This window comes from Manis pentadactyla, chromosome Y (assembly GCF_030020395.1).
Source record: "Manis pentadactyla isolate mManPen7 chromosome Y, mManPen7.hap1, whole genome shotgun sequence".
NCBI classification, from domain to species: domain Eukaryota; kingdom Metazoa; phylum Chordata; class Mammalia; order Pholidota; family Manidae; genus Manis; species Manis pentadactyla.
In genome coordinates this window covers 5,827,255-5,848,647 of record NC_080039.1, presented here as the reverse complement: position 1 = coordinate 5,848,647, position 21,393 = coordinate 5,827,255, and the positions used below count along the sequence as shown (strand labels likewise).

Below are 21,393 nucleotides of genomic sequence, written 5' to 3'. Positions count from 1 at the left end.
CGGCCCCGCGGGACCCGAGCGCCCCTCCCCCCAGCTCCCGGCAGGAGAAGAATAGGCAGAGCGGGAGGGAGACGGAGCCCAGGACTGCTGAACACCCAGCCCCAGCCATCCGGGCCAGAACGCAAACACAGTAGGTGCCCAGGGGGCCCTGGATACTGGGGGAACAGGGAGTAAGACCTCTGAGCGGGTGCCAAAGCTGATGCCCCTGTGACAAAGAAAAGCGGGGGCTTGTTGAAAGTCTTAAAGGGACAGGGACTTAACAGCTTGATGGAAACAACCCAGGTCACAGTACAGCAGCTGGAAATTACAGGGAAAACCGGGTGCACTAACCCCCTGGGCAACAGCTCTGAGACCCCTCACGGAGGCAAACAGTCAAGCAGCCCCCCCATCCATTACCCCACCCGGCGCTGCGAAAGCAGAGAAGCACCCTGAGACAAATTCCGCCCACAGAAAGGGAAATTTCTCCCTTCCAGCCAGGCAAGACACAAAGACCCAGTCTACACGCAATTACCCAACACAAGCCACTAGGGGTCGCAGTTGTCCCAGTAAAGAAAGGCCAGTAGCAAGTGAAAATTTTGGCCCTCCCAGCTGACAGTCAATAGCACCTGTCAACATGAAAAGGCAAAAAAATATGATCCAGACAAGACTAACCCAGACAGCTTCGGCATCTGCTACATCTTCCCCTGAGAAGGAACCTGGGGAGATAGATTTAGCCAGTCTTCCTGAAAAAGAATTCAAAACAAAAGTCATAACCATCCTGATGGACTTGCAGAGAAATATGCAAGAACTAAGGAAGGAGAATTCAGAAATAAAACAAGCTCTGGAAGGACTTCAAAACAGAATGGACGAGATGCAAGAGACCATTAATGGACTAGAAAACAGAGAACAGGAACGCAGAGAAGCTGATGCAGAGAGAGATAAAAGGATATCCAGCAATGAAAGAATTTTAAGAGAGCTCAGTGACCAAACGAAAAGGAACAATATAAGAATTACAGGTATTCCAGAAGAAGTAGAGAGAGAAAAGGGGATAGAAAATGTCTTTGAAGAAATAATTGCTGAAAACTTCCCCAAACTAGGGGAAGAAATGGCCTCTCAGACCACAGAGGTACACAGAACTCCCATGACAAGGGATCCAAGGGGGGCAACACCAAGACACATAATAATTAAAATGGCAAAGATCAAAGACAAGGACAAAGTATTACAGGCAGCCAGAGAGAGAAAAAAGGTTACCTACAAAGGAAAACCCATCAGGCTATCATCAGACTTCTCAACAGAAACCCTACAGGCCAGAAGAGAATGGCATGATATACTTAATGCAATGAAACAGAAGGGCCTCGAACCAAGACTACTGTATCCAGCACGAATATCATTTAAATATGAAGGAGGGATTAAACAATTCCCAGACAAGCAAAAGTTGAGGGAATTTGCCTCCCACAAACCACCTCTACAGGGCATCCTACAGGGACTGCTCTAGATGGGAGCACTCCTAAAAAGAGCACACAACAAAACACCCAACATATGAAGAAGGGAGGAGGAGGAATAAGAAGGGAGAGAAATAAAGAATCATCAGACCGCATTTATAATAGCTCAACAAGCGAGTTAAGTTAGACAGTAAGATAGTAAAGGAGCTAACCCTAAACCTTTGGTAACCAAAAACTTAAAGCCTGCAATGGCAATAAATTCATACCTTTCAATAATCACCCTAAATGTAAATTGACTGAATGCAACAATCAAAAGACACAGAGTAACAGAATGGATAAAAACGCAAGATCCATCCATATGCTGCTTACAAGAGATTCACCTCAAACCCAAAGACACGCACAGACTTAAAGTCAAGGGAGGGAAAAAGATATTTCAAGCAAACAACAGAGAGAAGAAAGCAGGTGTTGCAATTCTGGTATCAGACAAAACAGACTTCAAAATAAAGAAAGTAACAAAAGACAAAGAAGGACATTATGTAATGATAAATGGCTCAGTCCATCAAGAGGATATAACCGTTATAAATATATATGCACCCAATACAGGAGCACCAACATACCTGAAACAAATATTAACAGGACTAAAGGAGGAAATAGAATGCAATGCATTCATTCTAGGAGACTTCAACATACCACTCACTCCAAAGGACAGATCTACCAGACAGAAAATAAGTAAGGACACAGAGGCACTGAACAACACACTAGAACAGATGGACCTAATAGACATCTACAGAACTCTACATCCAGAAGCAACAGGATACACATTCTTCTCAAGTGCACATGGAACATTCTCCAGAATAGACCACATACTAGGACACAAAAAGAGCCTCAGTAAATTCCGAAAGACTGAAATCCTGCCAACCAACTTTTCAGACCACAAAGGCATTAAACTAGAAATAAACTGTTCAAAGAAAGCAAAAGGGCTCACAAACACATGGAGGCCAAACAACACGCTCCTAAATAATCAATGGATCAATGACCAAATCAAAATGGAGATCCAGAAATATATGGAAACAAATGACAACAACAACACTAAGCCCCAACTTCTGTGGGACACAGCAAAAGCAGTCTTAAGAGGAAAGTATATAGCACTCCAAGCATATTTAAAAAAGGAAGAGCAATCCCAAATGAACGGTCTAATGTCACAACTATCGAAATTGGAAAAAGAAGAACAAATGAGGCCTATGGTCAGCAGAAGGAGGGACATAACAAAGATCAGAGAAGAAATAAATAAAATTGAGAAGAATAAAACAATAGCAAAAATCAATGAAACCAAGAGCTGGTTCTTCGAGAAAATAAACAAAATAGATAAGCCTCTAGCCAGACTTATTAAGAGGAAAAGAGAGTCAACACAAATCAACAGTATCAGAAACGAGAAAGGAAAAATCACGACGGACCCCGCAGAAATACAAAGAATTATTAGAGACTACTATGAAAACCTATATGCTAACAAGCTGGGAAACCTAAGAGAAATGGACAACTTCCTAGAAAAATACAACCTTCCAAGACTGACCAAGGAAGAAGCAGAAAATATAAACAGACCAATTACCAGCAACGAAATTGAAGTGGTAAATCAAAAAAGTACCCAAGAACAAAACCCCTGGTCCCGATGGATTCACTGCTGAATTTTATGACACATATAGAGAAGACATCAAACCCATTCTCCTTAAAAGTTTTCCAAAAAACAGAAGAGGAGGGAATATATCCAAATTCATTCTATGAAGCCAGCATCACTCTTATACCAAAACCAGGCAAAGACCCCATCAAAAAAGAAAATTACAGACCAATATCCCTGATGAACAAAGATGTAAAAATACTCAACAGAATATTAGCAAACTGAATTAAAAAATACATCAAGAGGATCATACACCATGACCAAGTGGGATTCACCTCAGGGACGCAAGGATGGTAGAACATTCAAAAATCCATCATCATCCACCACATAAACAAAAAGAAGGACAAAAACACATGATCATCTCCATAGATGCTGAAAAAGCATTCAACAAAAGTTAACATCCATTCATGATAAAAAAAAGTCTCAACAAAATGGGTATACAGGGCAAGTACCTCAACATAACAAAGGCCATATATGATGAAGCCACAGCCAACATCATATTTAACAGTGAGAAGCTGAAAGCTTTTCCTCTGCAATCGGGAAGAAGACAGGGATGCCCACTCTCCTCACTGTTGTTCAACATAGTACTAGAGGTCCTAGACACGGCAGTTAGACAAAACAAAGAGATATAAGGCATCCAGATTGGTAAAGAAGAAGTCAAACTGTCACTATTTTCAGATGACATGATATTGTACATAAAAAACCCTAAAGACTCCACTGTAAAACAACTAGAACTAATATCTGAATTCAGCAAAGTTGCAGAATACAAAATTAATACACAGAAATCTGTTGCTTTCATATACACTCACGATGAACTAGCAGAAAGCGAAAGCAGGAAAACAATTCCATTCACAATTGCATCAAAAAGAATAAAATACCTAGGAATAAACCTAAGCCAGGAAGTAAAAGACCTATACCCTGAAAACTACAAGACACTCTTAAAGAAATTAAAGAGGACACTAACAAATGGAAACTCAACCCATGCTCTTGGCTAGGAAGAATTAATATTGTCTAAATGGCAATCCTGCCTAAAACAATCCTCAGATTCAATGCAATGCCTATCAAAATACCAACAGCATTCTTTAACGAACTGGAAAAAATAGATTGAAAATTCAAATGGATCCACAAAGACCCTGAATGGCCAAAGCAATCCTGAGAAGAAAAAATAAAGCGAGGGGGTCTCGCTCCCAACTTCAAGCTCTACTAAAAAGCCACAGTAATCAAGACAATTTGGTACTGGCATAAGAACAGATGCACAGACCAGTGGAACAGAACAGAGAGTCCAGATATAAATACAAACATATACGGTCAGTTAATACATGATAAAGGAGCCATGGACTTACAAAGGGGAAATGACAGCCTCTTCAACAGCTAGTGTTGGCAAAACTGGACAGCTACATGTAAGAGAATAAAACTGGATCACTGTCTAAACCCACACACAAAAGTAAATTCGAAATGGATCCAAGACCTGAATGTGAGTCATGAAACCATAAAACTCTTAGAAAAAAACATAGGCAAAATTCTCTTGCACATAAACATGAGCAACTTCTCCATGAACATATCGCCCCGGGGAAGGGAAACAAAAGCAAAAATGAACAAGTGGGACTACACCAAAGTGAAAAGCTTCTGTACAGCAAAGAACACTACAAATAGAACAAAAAGGCATCCTACAGTATGGGAGAATATATTCATAAATGACAGATCTGATAAAGGGTTGACATCCAAAATATATAAAGGGTTCATGCACCTCAACAAAGTAAAAGCAAATCAACCAATTAAAAAATGGACACATGATCTGAACAGACACTTCTCCAAAGAAGAAATTCAGACGGCAAACAGACACATGAGAAGATGCTCCATATCACTTGTCATCAGAGAAATGCAAATTAAAACCACAACATTAGGATTGCCACAAATCCAAAAGACAAACAACAACAAATGCTGGTGAGGTTGTGGAGAAAGGGGAACCCTCCTACACTGCTGGTCAGAATGTAAACTAGTTCAACCATTGTGGAAAGCAGTATGGAGGTTCCCCTCAAAAAACTAAAAACAGAAATACCATTTGACCCAGGAATTCCACTTCTAGGAATTTACCCTAAGAACGCAGGAGCCCCATTTGAAAAAGACAAATGCACCCCTATGTTTATTCCAGCACTATTCACAACAGCCAAGAAATGGAAGCAACCTAAGTGTCCATCACTAGATGAATGGATAAAGAAGATGTGGTACCTACACACAATGGAATGTTATTCAGCCTTAAGAAGAAAACAAATCCTACCAGTTGCAACAACAGGGATGGAGCTAGAGGGTATTATGCTCGGTGAAATAAGCCAGGCGGACACAAACAAGTATCAAGTGATTTCACTGATCTGTGGAGTATTAAGTACAAAGGAAAAGCTGAAGGAGCAAAAACACCAGAAGACTCACAGAACCCAGGAATGGACTAACAGTTACCTATGGGAAAAGGACCAGGTGGGAAGGGAGGGAATAAGGTGGGTGGGGGATAAAGGGTTCATTATGATTAGCATGTATAATGTGGGGGGGGGTTTCACGGGGAGGGCTGTACACACAGAGAAGGCAAGTAGTGATTCTACAACATCTTACAACACTGATGGACAATGACTGCAATGGGGAATGTGGAGGGAACTTGGTGATGGGGGGATTCTAGTGAACATAATGTTCCTCATGTAATTGTAGAGTAAGGATACCAAAATAAAAATATATAATTTTTTTAATTTCTAAAACTATTTCTTTTTTGTAGTACAACATATGAATACTAGCAGTTTTAACTCTAAGAACACTCCTTCATATTTCAAACAAATGAGGTATACGCTTGGAATATTTCTAAAGCATGTATTACCTGTAATATACAAAGTATAGTTGTAAATGTATATGGGACATGATGCTCTTGAATTATTTTAGTTTCTGAGAGGCATCATGGTACCATGAAAAGAGTGTTATGAACTTGATTATGCCCCTTCAATCTCTCTGGGTGAGTTTCCTCATTTGTAAAATAAAGGAGATGGGTTGCGTGACCTCTAAGCACCCGTTCATGTCTAAGGAACTCTGATTCTCTGTGATTCAATGATGGATAATATATTTATATTGTCAAATTAATGATCCACATTAACCATGAAAATAGCGCATAGAGGAATTAACATTCTAGCAAAATGTAGGGTTGACTCGGCCACATAAAAATGAATAATAAATCTTGCATTACTAAATGAAAGAAATAGACCTAGATTTTTAAAAAGACAACAAAACTTGTAACTGTGTGGTGATTGATCATATAACTGAATTATATGATACAATTATATAAGTCAATTGTATTATGTCAATTGTATGTAAATAAAACGGGGAAAAAAGAGATAACAAACACATGTACGTAACAACTTGTGGCAGAACCTGCTGCGAAGACAATCGGAATTTTAGAAACTAATACTAAATCATTTATTTCAATTATTTTTAGCACCAAAAAACATGGGGACAATTTGGGGAATACATCAACTCTGATAACTTATTTTTAATGTCTTTCATTAATGAAAAATATGATGGTAAAGTTTCTTTAAAAACACTTTTTAACAGCCCCCTCAACTAGAACCCGTCACTTTCTTTCATGGTAGACATTTAAACAGAATTAGTAAGGCACTATTTGTAAGGGAACACAATGGTTCTACAATAAAATATGGCCACACAGCCCTATTCAACCTCCTCCTCAGGTTTAATGAAGACAATAGAGACAAGGAAGAATTGATTTCCAATAAAGCAGTGATCCTTCTCAGATATACAAAACAGAAGAAACATTACCAAGAACTACTTGCTTTCATTTTCTTCTCTTCCCCACTTCCACCTGAAGCATGCCTATACAGATAAGAAAAGAGGAAAACGGTACTTGCTTAAAAAATATATCATATTTACACAGAAATACTGAGGATTTTTGTTTTGGTTTCATTTTTTATTTATGTTATTTGCAATGTCTCATCACTCTATAGACAGACAGGGCACTGAGGAAAGGGAGAATAAAGACCAGACCATTCTTTTGTTTTGATGCGCTGGAAATGCCCATTCACTTCAATTTTCTATAACCCCAACCAGAGACTGAATATGAATTTAAATGTGAAATTTGGTGTCAGTGAGGACTTTGCTTTGTGTATTACTTAGGACTGTCTACTGTGAATTCTAGGGAACTATCTCTAAGACTATTCCTATTTCTTAAAACAAAAACTCTTAACCAAGAGAAAAGGTCTTATTTTGACATTTATTTTCAAACTTTCCACATAATTGGTTTTATATCTTAGAAAACACCAGTGAAGGAAGTTAGTTTTACTAATTCACAAATGGGGAAACTAAGATCCAGAATATTAGTTAGGTTAAGGATTTAGGAATGTTTTTCACTCCTATATTTGGTGCACTTATTATCCACCCACTTCATACTGGCAGTGGAGAAATAACCAGTACATTCTGTACAAAAGAGAAAATGAACAGTAAAAAAGATGCACTATGTGGCTTCTCACAGACAGCTCCAACAGTGACTACCAGCTCAGGAAACAAATACTTTAGAAGCACACTTGACAGTTAATAACTAAATTACTGTACAGGTTTACCAAATAGCCTAATGCAGTATACCCTAAAACTAATTACTAAATTCCATTTAGTTCCTTTCACCAATTAGAAACAGTGCTACACAAGCCATTGGGGGTTATAAATACTGGGTTAATAATATGAAGGTTAGTTTCAAAACATGTTGTTTGGTTATGTGTTAAACTTGATGAGAAAAGTTTATAATTTGCTATATTATTTTAAAAACTGGGAATTATTAAACTCAAATGTACTTAACAAAAGGATTTAATTATAAAGGAGTCTAATAATTATAATAAGCAATGACCTATAATTCCTACAAGCAGGAATGAAGTTACTGAAGTTGCCCTTAGTCTAAGGATTCTTTACTTAGGGCCTCAAGGCATCTTTAAACTCCCTGAAATGTCATTCACTGCAAAATGTGTGTATGTGCCAGTAGGGAGAGGAGCAATAGTTTTAAATATTTTGAAGGACTGCACAACCCAAGGAAGCTTAAGAACTACTGCCTTAAAGAATAGGACTGTAGTCATTAAAATAAAATCAGTGCCAATCATAATAAATAATTTTGACCAGAATGTGGTAAAAATTCATAAAGACAATAAAGATCTAAAAGTTTCTGAAATGTTAATAGATGGTATATAACAATATATAAACGTCTCAAAATATTTTACAGGAATCAGTATCAATCAAGAAGCATATATTGTACTTTCCTGTTGGAAGCTAACTAGATTTGCTCGCCTTTTGTCTAGTCACCTACAAAAATTATAAGAATTAAAAGACCATACAATATTAAGATTGTGCTAAAATACTTCAGGAATTAATCAACTAACAGGGAACCAAATTAAATGTCATTCAGCAGTTATCCTTAACCTTTATCCACAGAGTCTTTTACTGAAAAACACTATAGCTACTGCTTTTAATAAAACTAATTTACATCACATTTTACCAAAATATCCCCAATAAGCACCATTATGAGAGACACTTAAACACCATTAAGACATTACACAGGATAGGCACCGCTATGTTTTAGATGCTACTCCTGTAAATGCTTGATCCTACAAACTCACCATACAATGTGAGGGTCACAACTTCCTCCTGAACAAGAGACATAATACTTTGGAGTCAAGTCAAAGACTGTATGAAATGAGTATGTGCGTGATGACAGTATTTCCTAAAACCAGTACCAACTCCTAAGCAAGATAATGAGAAAAGAATACTAAGTTACAAAAGTACACTTATCATTTATCGAAAGCCTAAAGTGTTTCAGGCAGAGGCTTCAAGAATGAGTAAAACAGTTCATCCTCAACTACACTGTATGAGCATTCCTCCAGGCCAGGAATCCTGTCTTGAGTCCTGTGATACAAAAAAGTCTTACTATGCATTTTTGTTAAAATACTAAATAAGGAAATAAATGGGCATGAGACACTTAGGAGGTAAAGCTCAGAATACATGGTGACCAATACAGTGTTGGAGATTAAGAGTTAAAGCGTGGGGGACTGACTAAACGGTAACACCATTATTACCACTAAATGGTGATAAGGATCTCAGAAGGATGAAAAGGAGAAATATGATTTTAGTTTGGGGCACATCGTTTAAGGTGCCTAGAGAGCTAACAGACAAACAAGACCAAAAGGCAACTGGATGGAGGACTATAGATAGGGCAATCAGTAGTACAAGCTGTGGAAGTGATAACAATACCAAGGAAATATAAGTACATTAAAGAACAAAAATGGAAGCTAAAACACAAATATTTAAAGAGAAAACAAAAGAACCAGTAAAGAACTTGCAACTAGGTAAACCTACTGGGAAAATTTCTCCACATGAATTGTATAATTCTAAATAGCAATGTGAAAATTGAAGTATATTAAGTACCTGTGGCTATCATACCATCAAAATTTCTTGGATTTCAAATATTCTATCCTTATCCCCACAAATGGTGGAAATATAATTCAGTGTTCCAATTACAATTCCAAAGCCATCTTTTGGACACTTCATTTAACATGAAACTCCTTTTTCACATTATGCTCTGAGCCCATTCTCCTCGTTTGTAAAATGAGATAATAGTAACTATTTCATAGGGTTATTATAAAGATTAAATGTACTCATATGTGTAAAGTGCTCTGAATAGTACCTGATATATTACTAAGCACGCAACAGGCATTATTTTTCATTCCCTACTCCCCCACAGAAATGTGAAACTAATTGTACAGCAGAAAATTGATTACTGCATAGCTATCAGGACTACTCATTCCAAATTGTTCTCAAAAATTAATTTCTAGTAATTCACCGATAGATCTCATTTCTCAGACTGTGTAAAGATCCCTGGTCATCTCTGAAAATTTTATATGTGAACAAATCAGTGGGATTAAGTGCTTATACCATAATAAAGGGCCAAGAAAATTATCTAGATCATGCTAGTCATTAATGACTTAGTCTGAGGAAGAGTTTCTCAGACTGAAAATATCAGAATGAACATATTTTTACACTTCCCTGTGTGTCTGCATTATTTGCCATTAAAGGCATACAAAGTAGTGCTCTAAGGCGCCTGAAATTAAAAAAACCTGACAGTACTTTCATATACTCTTTCTTACCTAACACCAAATCCTACCAGCTCTTACTTTTCCTCCAAAATTGTAAGCACAGTAATCTAAAATCTTTCCCATCATCCTATAACCTCACATCATCTTTTACCTACTCCAACATCAACTTTCTAACTATTACTTTTCCACCTCTGAACCTATCCACGATGCAAATTTCTCAAAATACTAACCTTTCTCTATTGCTTCCTTATTCCTGGAACTCGAAATACGTGCAGCAGAAAGCTGCTATTAAATAAAGTGCACTCCACTTACTCATTGCTTTCAAGAACCTGAAGCTCTGTCTTGTAATAACACCAAAGTGATTTCACTCCACTGAGCAAATTATTTCTAATAGAATTTTGATTATCATTAATTTTTTCATAAGGACCAATGCCATGTAAACTTGGCAATTAATTCATCTTTGCCTCTTTCCTTATCTGTAAAATGAGTGGTTTCCATCTGGTATATTTAAAATTCTCTTCCAACTCCAAAAATCTAGTTATTTGTCTTAAAGCCCTCACTCATTCAATCTAGTACCAATCCCACTCAGAACATCTTGCTAGACTGCAAACACTCAGGAATGACAGATTTATAAGTCTGAGGTAAGGCTGTCATACACCAACAGAAAACTTAAATACACAAAGTGTTCAATTCCAACTGAAATGAGATGAACAGCTTCTGGAAATGAACAAGTTTCCTCTGAAGATTAAAGTAACTAAACACTAAACAAAACTATAAAGAAACAAAAAGCTTACAACATATATTATGGTATGGTGGAAAGAGCACAGGAGTAGGAGTCGAGGAGCTGCTTCTAATGGCAGCTCTGCCAAAGGCTGTTAGACAAGCTATAACCTCTGACCTTCTTTCTCAACTGAGAAGATGATGAGATTGGACTAGACGATCTTGAGGATTCCCGCCAAATCAAATCGATGCGAAGATATCCTTTGATTTTTAAACCCCACAACTGATACAATTCTCATAAATATGTAATCAAAGGGATGTCATTACACACAGTCGACACCACTGACTTAAGCTTCTGCTAAACAAAAAAACTGAATCTGGGTTATGTATTCTTAGGGAAATTAAAAAAGCCAAGGTTGTGGGGCCCTATGTTGCTTTTCAGCTGTCTGATGTTCTAAGTAAACCTTTCACTTGTTCCTGTTTCTCTATGGTTAGTCCTTCATGACATAAAATGATGAAAGATTGAGTAAACATAAATTTTAAGCCACAATTGTTTTTCTCAAACCAGAGAAACACTTTAAAAGCACAGAAGTCAAATTATCCCCATATATTTGAATAGGGCCTTTTCTACAACATGAGCACATCAAAATACTATACAATTATGATTATGGTGCTGTGAATTCCTACCCATGTAGATGCAACTCACTCACTTTTAAGCTTATTCTCAGCAAAATTGTAATCCAAGTTGGCTTCCTCCTGCTACCCAGAGTACTTCTTAGCCACCACCTTCTACCATTAGTAAGAATTTATTTTTAATAAACATTAGCTTAAGTAAAACACAATGAGGAAAATAAATCTACAAAAACATCACATAATGCATCCCCAGTCAAATGTTTAGAATATTCAACATTTTGGGATAATACAGTGGAAAGTAGGTCTTCATAGTGAATGCTCTTGTTTTATGAATGGATTATATCTAAAATTTCCACCAGGAAACTATGAACACTCATGGCTTATCTGGTTTACTTTTTGGTCTTAAAGGTAATCTCTGTTCATCAGAATTCCTTAATATATGTGTATCTTCAATTGTGTGAACTCTGAATGATATATTTAGGCATTACACACATCAGATCACTTACACATTTGTACAACTAATTTTCTAAGCACATAAATTATCAATTCCTCTGATGTTACAATAAATGTTTCAATACCACTGCAAGAGAGGGCCTTAAAAAATAACATCAAGTCCTATTGGCGTTAAGTCTTTCCTGATTTACTCTTCTCAAACCAGTAAAGCTTTGACATCAGGCAAGATTATTTTGTCACTTTCTATTTGTATTTTAGAGGAAAGTGAACAAACACATCCACTTCACCCTTCAGGATAAAAAGAGTTTCTCCAAGTACAATACATCAAATGACTTGATAGTTAATCTTGTTCATTTCTTTTAGGTAACTACTGAGCTTTTTATTTCAGAGCACAATGCATCATTTTTGCTTGTCTTTTTTAAAAAATTTGGTTCCTTGGATTAAGAAGCTAAAGGTGCTCTTTGCTCTTTTTTAAGAAGTTTGTTACTATTTCATTTTTAAAATTCAAACTAGTAACCATCTTTGAGGTTCTTGTCCAAGTTCTTAAGCTTTGTTCATTTTTTTCATGATTCTGAATCCACTTAGGATTCTAGGACAAAAACCTATGAATACTTACTACATATTTCTTTTACGAAAATATGAGAAACATATCTAATCAATTTATTAAATTGCAATTAGGATTTGGACCCAAATGCTAACATTTACACCATAAAATTTTCTATACATTCTATAAATGTAGGAAATTTATATTATTCTGCAAACATGTATTATGTATTTTATTTGACTTAACCATATTCCATAGGCTGGACTTGTGGGGTGTTTTTAAAGTGTTCAGAGTTTTAAGTGTTTATTTTTGTAATCCAACAACTTTATCCAAAAATGTAGAAAATTTTTTTGGCTGGCCAGGAGGAAAACATTTCAGTGTTGATAAGTCCATTGGCTGTAATAACCAAGGAAGTGTGCTAAAACAATAGAAGAAAAATATTAGTAACATGGAAGAAAATCCCATAATTCATCTGCTACCCACTTGATGACTGAATCTAACTTCCAAGCACACTGTGATGCTTCTCAAACTGCACATGAGTAAGTATTTTAATACTACAGATATACATACCAAGATTAAAGCAGTATGAAGAGACTATATGTCGATATCAATCCAACACATACCTTTTCTCTTATGTCAACTGATGTGGTCACATGGCTTTGGAACACTTCTCAGGACTGGGCATATGTAATTGGAGGTAAAATTAATTTATGAAAACAGAATAAATGCAACTTTAACTAACAGCTACCAGATAAGAACAATAAGCTGGGGAGACTACTAAACCATGCATGAAGATTGTGGAAAAACTCCTTTTGCCAATAATTTTCTAACATAAATACATATACAATTAAGCAATGCACAGCCACCATGCACATCGGTAATAAGGTTCCAAATCACAACATACAGCTATTCAGAAATTTAATTAAACCAGTCACTTAAATTAGAATAGACATACAACCACCCAGCCCAGATTTGGGGCAAATAAATGATATACCTAAAATAAAAATACAACCAATTACTGATTCTTATGGCATTCATGTGTATGACTTTCTTGAAATTAATATAACAAAGAAAGATTTCTAAAAAACTGTAAAAAATGAATAAAGTGGAGACTTGTATAGCTTTCTCCTCTTCAACCAAAGTATAGGATATGTTTATGAAATCAATGTTTTCTCTTTTTTTAATGTACCAACATAAAATTAAAGCTGATTCAACATTTAGAATGAAAATCATCATCAAAAGTGACTGGGAAAAACTGATTTGCCTAAACCAATTAGGAAGGTGAGAGTTTATTCTCTTTAGAAATGCCTGTTAACCACTAATAATCTCAACTACCAGGGACAGATATGTCCATTATCTGAAGCCCACATAATTTTGATTAACTAGTTTCTCCCCTGACTCACAATGCTTTCTAGAATGGCTTCTATTATAAAACCACCCTGACATTCCCTCTTCTCCATCATTATAGGGAATAGGACACCAACAGCTGCTCTTGAAACAATCAATAAATCTGTCTCCTCTCCATGAGAATAGGAATCTGTTTTGTTCAGTGATGTATGCTAAGTGCCTATAATAATGCCTGGCACATAGGAGGAATGCAATAAATATTTAATGATAAACAGGTGTTCATTTTTATTTTAAATTGCCTAAGAGACACATAAAATTAAAAGAAAAGCTCAATATGTTCTAGTCAGTTTCTTCTAAGATTCATTTATCTTAATTTCAATTTATTTTAACTTAAAAATTATCTATTTTGTAATACTTCTTCACTGAGGTCTTTACTTTTTACAACATCAAATTAGTATAGCTTTTAAACTCGAACAATTGGAAATTACTGACCTGACCCTTTGTCAAGCTTCTACTGTCTCAAGAAGCATTAGTAAGGAAAAAAAACAGCAATTTTCTTCATCCTTCTATTGTGATGTTGATCAGTTCTTGCAGAATTCTAATATACTTCTAGAAAATAATACTCCTTACCATAAAGTAATGCCTTTGCTTAAAATATTCCAATGGCTTCTCATTAAACAGAATAAAATCAGAACTCTTATACGAGCTGTCCCCACTCAGCCTCATTTTACACTACATTCTTCCTTGTTCACTATACTTCTGTCACACTAAATTTCCCTCTGTTCCTCAAATGCACCAAACTCTATGTTCATTCCTAACTTAGGGCCTTTTGCAATTGCTGCTGTTCTTTCTGCCTCTAGCTTCCCATTACTACTTCTTCCTTGTCGCTGAGGTATCACCTCAAACGTTATATACCCAAGTCATGGCTTCCCTGAATTTATCTAATTAGTCTTCACCCACCACAGCCATTCCATCATCCTGCCTTATTTTCTTCACAACACATTTCACCATGTGTAACTATCTTGATGGCTTATTTATGAACTGTTTACTAACTCCCACAACTAGAACATAAGCACCATGAAAGAAGGGACTTTTTCTCTTGTATTTCCCTGTATCCATAGCACATAAAGTAATGGCTGCCACTCATTAGGTTTAGTTGAATTAATGAATGAGTAAAAACTTAATTTAGGGATTCCAGTGCATTTACTGAAGGCAAAACTTCAATTAATAAGCAAATGCATTCCTTGGATAAAGAAAATCTAAGCAAATTAAAAAACTATATTCTTGTGACTTGCATGTCCAGATGAATATACATACATGTGCGCACACACACACACACACACACACACACACACACACAGATACTCACATGCAATGAAATTATATTTGAAAGAAATACAACACATAAATGACAGTTGAAGTGGGAAAAGGTAGGAGGTCAAAAAGACAGAAAGGTTAGGCAGGTAGGCAAGAGCTAGGGAGAGATTAAATAGGTCAAATCATCAGTCTCTAGCATACCTGCAGGTACAATACAAGAGATGTCCGTCCTTGTAGAACTGCTTTGACAATTCCAGCTGCTGATTGCTTATCAATTTTTCATTTACAACCACCACAAGTGGCTTTCCTTTTTCACGAGTCTCCAAACCACTTTCCACACCTACAAAAATAAATCAAATGTGTTAATACAGTTTAAAAAAAATGAAGGTGTTGCACCAAGCTTTACAGCTAGGACTCAAAAGATAAAAAACTTGAAGAAGAGCTATTTTGAGGGTTAAAGATGGTAGTGTGAGAGGAGAGACAGAGGCTTCCTCCTAAAAATGAATACAATGAGAAAATTTAATTGGAACAACTAATCCTGAAGAGCAACAGGAAATAGGACGGTGTCAGACTGCATACACCTGGAGAAAAGAGCAGACCTCATGGAACAGGGTAAAGTACCAGAGCTGTAGCTCTGCGGGACCCGAGCCCTTCCCCGACCCCAGCTAACTGGCTGGAGGAAGAGAAACGGAGCAGGGAGGGAGTGGAAGGCTTGGGACTGCTGAATACCGAGCTCCAGAGATCTGCTCTGGGAGCACAAACCTACATTTCATGGTGCTTTCATGAGTCTCGCATGACTACCGGGTTGGAAAGTTAATACAGACAGAGTTCCTGGGGAGACTGGGATTCCGGCCACTTGTGGAAAGCAGGGATCCATATCTGGCTGCTCTGAGACAAAAATTTATACCTGTGTGCCCGGCCCACTGGCTCAGGCGGTGGAGACAGGCACAGCAGCCGGGAAGCGGGGAACAGCTCTTTCCTCCCCCAAGGCACTGGTACCTCTCCCCTGCGACCCCCGACATTGCTTCAGAGGCTGAGCAGATCCAGAATAGAGCTTCTGGACACTAGAGGGCGCCATATACAAACATGAAATGCCAAAGGAACCCTGCCCCATAGTAAAATTATTAATACAACTCCCAAGAAAGATTTAAATGACATGGACCTCGAGACTCTTCCTGAAAGAGAGTTCAAAATAAAAATTATCAACATTCTAATGGAGGTATGGAAAGACATCCAAGAACTCAGGAATGAACTCAGGTCAGAGATCAAATCGTAGAAGAGAACAATGGAGGGTATTAAAAGCAGGTTGGATACAGTGGAGGAGACAATAAATGAAACAGAAACTAGAGAAGAGGAATACAAAGAAGCTGAGGCACAGAGAGAAAAAAGGATCTCTAAAAATGAAAGAATATTGAGAGAACTGTGTGACCAATTCCAGCAGAACAATATTCGCATTATAGGGATACGAGAAGAAGAAGAAGAGAGAGAGAAAGGGATAGAAAGTGTGTTTGAGGAGGTAGTTGCTAAAAACTTCCCCAATCTGGGGAAGGAGATCGTCTCTCAGGCCACGGAGATCCACAGATCTCCCAACATAAGGGACCCAAGGAAGACAACAGCAAGACACATAGTAATTAAAACGGGAAAGATCAAGGATAAGGACAGACTGTTAAAAGCACCAAGAGGCAGAAATAAGATCACATACAAAGGAAAGCCCATCAGGCTAACATTAGCCTTCTCAGTGGAAACCTTACAGACCAGAAGGGAGTGGCATGATGTATTAAATGCCATGAAGCAGAAGGGCCTGGAACCAACCTTACTTTATCTGGAAAGATTATCATTTAAATTTGAAGGAGGGATTAAACAATTTCCAGATAAGGAAAAGCTGAGAGAGTTTAGCTCCCACAAACCATCTCTGCAGCCTATTTTGGAGGGACTGCTATAGATGGAAGTGTTCCTAGGGTTGGATAGCTGTCACCAGAGGTAGTAAAATGATGGAAGGGAGTGTGGAGCAGCTGATTGCAAGGCAAATGAACAATTAGATTGATTATCCCCAAAGCCAATCAAGGGATAGACAAAACGTACAGAATTTGATACCTAATATATAAAAAATGAAGGAGGAAGAAAAAGGAGGAGAAATAGAAAAGAACCTTTAGATTGTGTTTGTAACAGCATACTAAGTGAGTTAAGTTAGAGTCTTAGATAGTAAGGAAAGTAACCTGGAACCTTTCGTAACCATGAATCTAAAGCCTGAAATGGCAATAAGTACATACCTATCGATAACCACCCTAAATGTAAATGGACTGAATGAACCAATCAAAAGATATAGGGTCAGTGAATGGATAAAAAACAAGGCCCATCTACATGCTGCTTACAAGAGACTCACCTCAAACCCAAAGACATGCACAGACCAAAAGCCACGGGAGGGAAAAAGATATTTCATGCAAACAATGGGAGAAAAAGCAGGTGTTGCAGTACTAGTATCAAACAAAATAGACTTCAAAACAAAGAAAGTAACAAGAGATAAATATGGACATTACATAATGATAAAGGGCTCAGTCCAACAAGAGGATATAACCGTTACAAATATATATGCACCCAGCACAGGAGCACCAGCATCTGTGAAACAAATACTAACAGAACTAAAGGAGGAAATAGACTGCAATGCATTCATTTTAGGAGACTTCAACACTCCACTCACCCCAAAGGATAGATCCCCGGGCAGAAAATAAGTAAGGACACGGAGGCACTGAACAACACAGTAGAACAGACGGACCTAACAGACATCTATAGAACTCAACACCCAAAAGTAACAGGATACACATTCTTCTCACGTGCACATGCAACATTCTCCAGAATAGACCACATACTTGGCCAAAAAAGAGCCTCAGTAAATTCAAAAAGACTGAAATTCTACCAAACAACTTTTCAGACCACAAAGTCATAAAACTAGAAAAACTTGTACAAAGAAAGCAAAAAGGCTCACAAACACATGGAGCCTTAACAACATGCTTCTAAACACTCAATGGATCAATGACCAAATTAAAATGGAGATCCGGTAAATGACAACAACACAAAGCCCCAACTTCTGTGGGACGCAGTGAGAGCAGTCTAAAGAGGAAAGTATATAGCAATCCAGGCATATTTAAAGAAGGAAGAACAAACCCAAATGAATAGTCTAACGTCACAATTATCAAAATTGTAAAAAGAAGAGTAAATGAGGCCTAAAGTCAGCAGAAGGAGGGACATAATAAAGATCACAGAAGAAATAAACAAAATTGAAAAGAATAGAACAATAGAAAAAAATCAATGAAACCAAAAGCTGGTTCTCTGAGAAAATAAACAAAATAGATAAGCCTCTAGCCAGACTTACTAAGAGAAAAAGAGAATCAACACACATCAACAGAATCAGAAATGAGAAAGGAAACATCACAACGGACCCAACAGAAATACAAACAATTATTAGAGACTACTATGAAAACCTATATGCTAACAAGCTGAAAAACCTAGAAGAAATGGACAACTTCCTAGAAAAATACAACCTTCCAAGACTGACCAAGGAAGAAACAAAATCTAAACAAACCAATTACCACCAAAGAAATTGAAGCGGTAATCAAAAAACTACCCAAGAAATAAAACCCCGGGCAAGATGTATTTACCTCGGAATTTTATCAGACATACAGAGAAGATATAATACACATTCTCCTTAAAGTTTTCCCAAAAATAGAAGAGGAGGGAATGCTCCCAAACTCATTCTATGAAGCCAGCACCACCCTAATACCAAAACCAGGCAAAGAACCCACCAAAACAGAAAATTACAGACCAATATCCCTGATGAACGAAGATGCAAAAATTCTCAACAGAATATTAGCAAACCGAATTCAGAAATATATCAAAAAGGATCATACACCATGACCAAGTGGGATTCATCCCAGGGATGCAAGGACGGTACAGCATTCGAAAATCCATCCTCATCATCCACCACATAAACAAAAAGAAAGACAAAAACACATGATCATCCCCATAGATGCTGAAAAAGCATTCGACAAAGTTCAACATCCATTCGTGATAAAAACCATCAGCAAAATGGGTATACAGGGCAAGTACCTCAACTTAATAAAGGACATATATGGTAAACCCACAGCCAACATCATACTGAACAGCGAGAAGCTGAAAGCTTTTCCTCTGAGATCGGGGACAAGACAGGGATGCCCACTCTCCCCACTGTTATTTAACATAGTACTGGAGGTCCTAGCCACAGCAATTAGACAAAACAAAGAAATACAAGGAATCCAGACTGGTAAAGAAGAAGTTAAAACTGTCACTATTTGAAGATGACATGATAGTGTACATAAAAATCCCTAAAGACTCCACTCCAAAACTACTACTATTACTGATGCTGGAATAGAGCAAAGTTGCAGGATACAAAGTTAACACACAGAAATCTGTGGCTTTCCTATACACTAACAATGAACCAATAGAAAGAGAAACCAGGAAAACAATTCCACTCACAATTGCATCAAAAAGAATAACATGCCTAGGAATAAACCTACCCAAAGAAGTGAAAGACCTATACCCTGAAAACCATAAGACACTCTTAAGAGAAATTAAAGGGGACACTAACACATGGAAACTCATCCCATGCTCACAGCTAGGAATAATTAATATAGTCAAAATGGCCATCCTGCCCAAAGCAATATACAGATTTGAAGCAATCCCTATCAAATTACCAAAAACATTCTTTAACGAACTGGAACAAATAGTTCAAAAATTCATGTGGAACGACCAAAGACCCTGAATAGCCAAAGCAATCCTGAGAAAGAAGAATAAAGTGAGGGGGATATCACTCTCCAACTTCAAGCTCTACTACAAAGCCATATTAAGCAAGACAATTTGGTTCCAGGCACAAAACAGAGCCACAGACCAGTAGAACAGATTACAGACTCCAGACATTAACCCAAACATATATGGTCAATTAATATTCGATAAATGAGGCATGGACATACAATGGGGAATGACAGTCTCTTCAACAGATGGTGCTGGTAAAACTGGACAGCTTCATGTAAGAGAATGAAACTGGATCACTGTCTAACCCCATACACAAAAGTAAATTCAAAATGGATCAAAGACCTGAATGTAAGTCATGAAACCATAAAACTCTTTAAAAAAACATAGGCAAAAATCTCTTGGACATAAACATTAGCGACTTCTTCATGAACATATCTCCGCGGGCAAGGGGAAAAAAAGCAAAAATGAACAAGTGGGACTATATGAAGCTGAAAAGCTTCTGTACAGCAAAGGACACCATCAATAGAACAAAAAGGTACCCTACAGTATGGGAGAATATATTAAAAAATGACAGATCCAATAAAGGCTTGATATCCAAATATATAAATAGCTCACACACCTCAATAAACAAAAAGCAAATAGTCCAATTAAAACATGGGCAGAGGAGCTGAACAGTTCTCCAAAGAAGAAATTCATGTGGCCAACAGACACATGGAAAGATGCTCCACATTACTCGTTATCAGAGAAGTGCAAATAAAAACCACAATGAGATATCACCTCACACCAGTAAGGATGGCTACCAATTCAAAGACAGACAACAACAAATGTTGGCAAGGTACTGGAGAAAGGGGAACTGTCCTACACTGTTGGTGGAAATGTAAATTAGTTCAACCGTTGTGGAAAGCAGTATGGAGGCTCCTCGAAATGCTCAAAATAGACTTACCATTTGACCCAGGAATTCCACTTCTAGGATTTTACCCGAAGAATGCATCACTCCTGTTTGAAAAAGACAGATGCACCCCTATGTTTATCGCAGCACTAGTTACAATAGCCAAGAAATGGAAGCAACCTAAGTGTCCATCAGTAGATGAATGGATAAAGAAGATGTGGTACATATACACAATTGAGTATTATTCAACCATAAGAAGAAAACAAATCCTACAATTGCAACAACATGGATGGAGCTAGAGGGTATTATGTTCAGTGAAATAAGCCATGCAGAGAAAAGACAAATACCAAATGATTTCACTCATCTGTGGAGTATAAGAACAAAGGAAAACCTGAAGGAACAAAACAGCACCCAATCACAGAACCCAAGAACGGACTAATAGTTACCAAAGGGAAAGAGACTGGGGAGAATGGAAGCGTAGGGAGGAATAAGGT

General features: G+C 37.3%; 1 pseudogene; it reads right to left on the bottom strand.

The window, feature by feature from the left end:
* LOC130682195 (putative bifunctional UDP-N-acetylglucosamine transferase and deubiquitinase ALG13) overlaps positions 1-21,393 on the bottom strand; it is a 105,928-nt pseudogene that overhangs the window by 43,967 nt on the left and 40,568 nt on the right.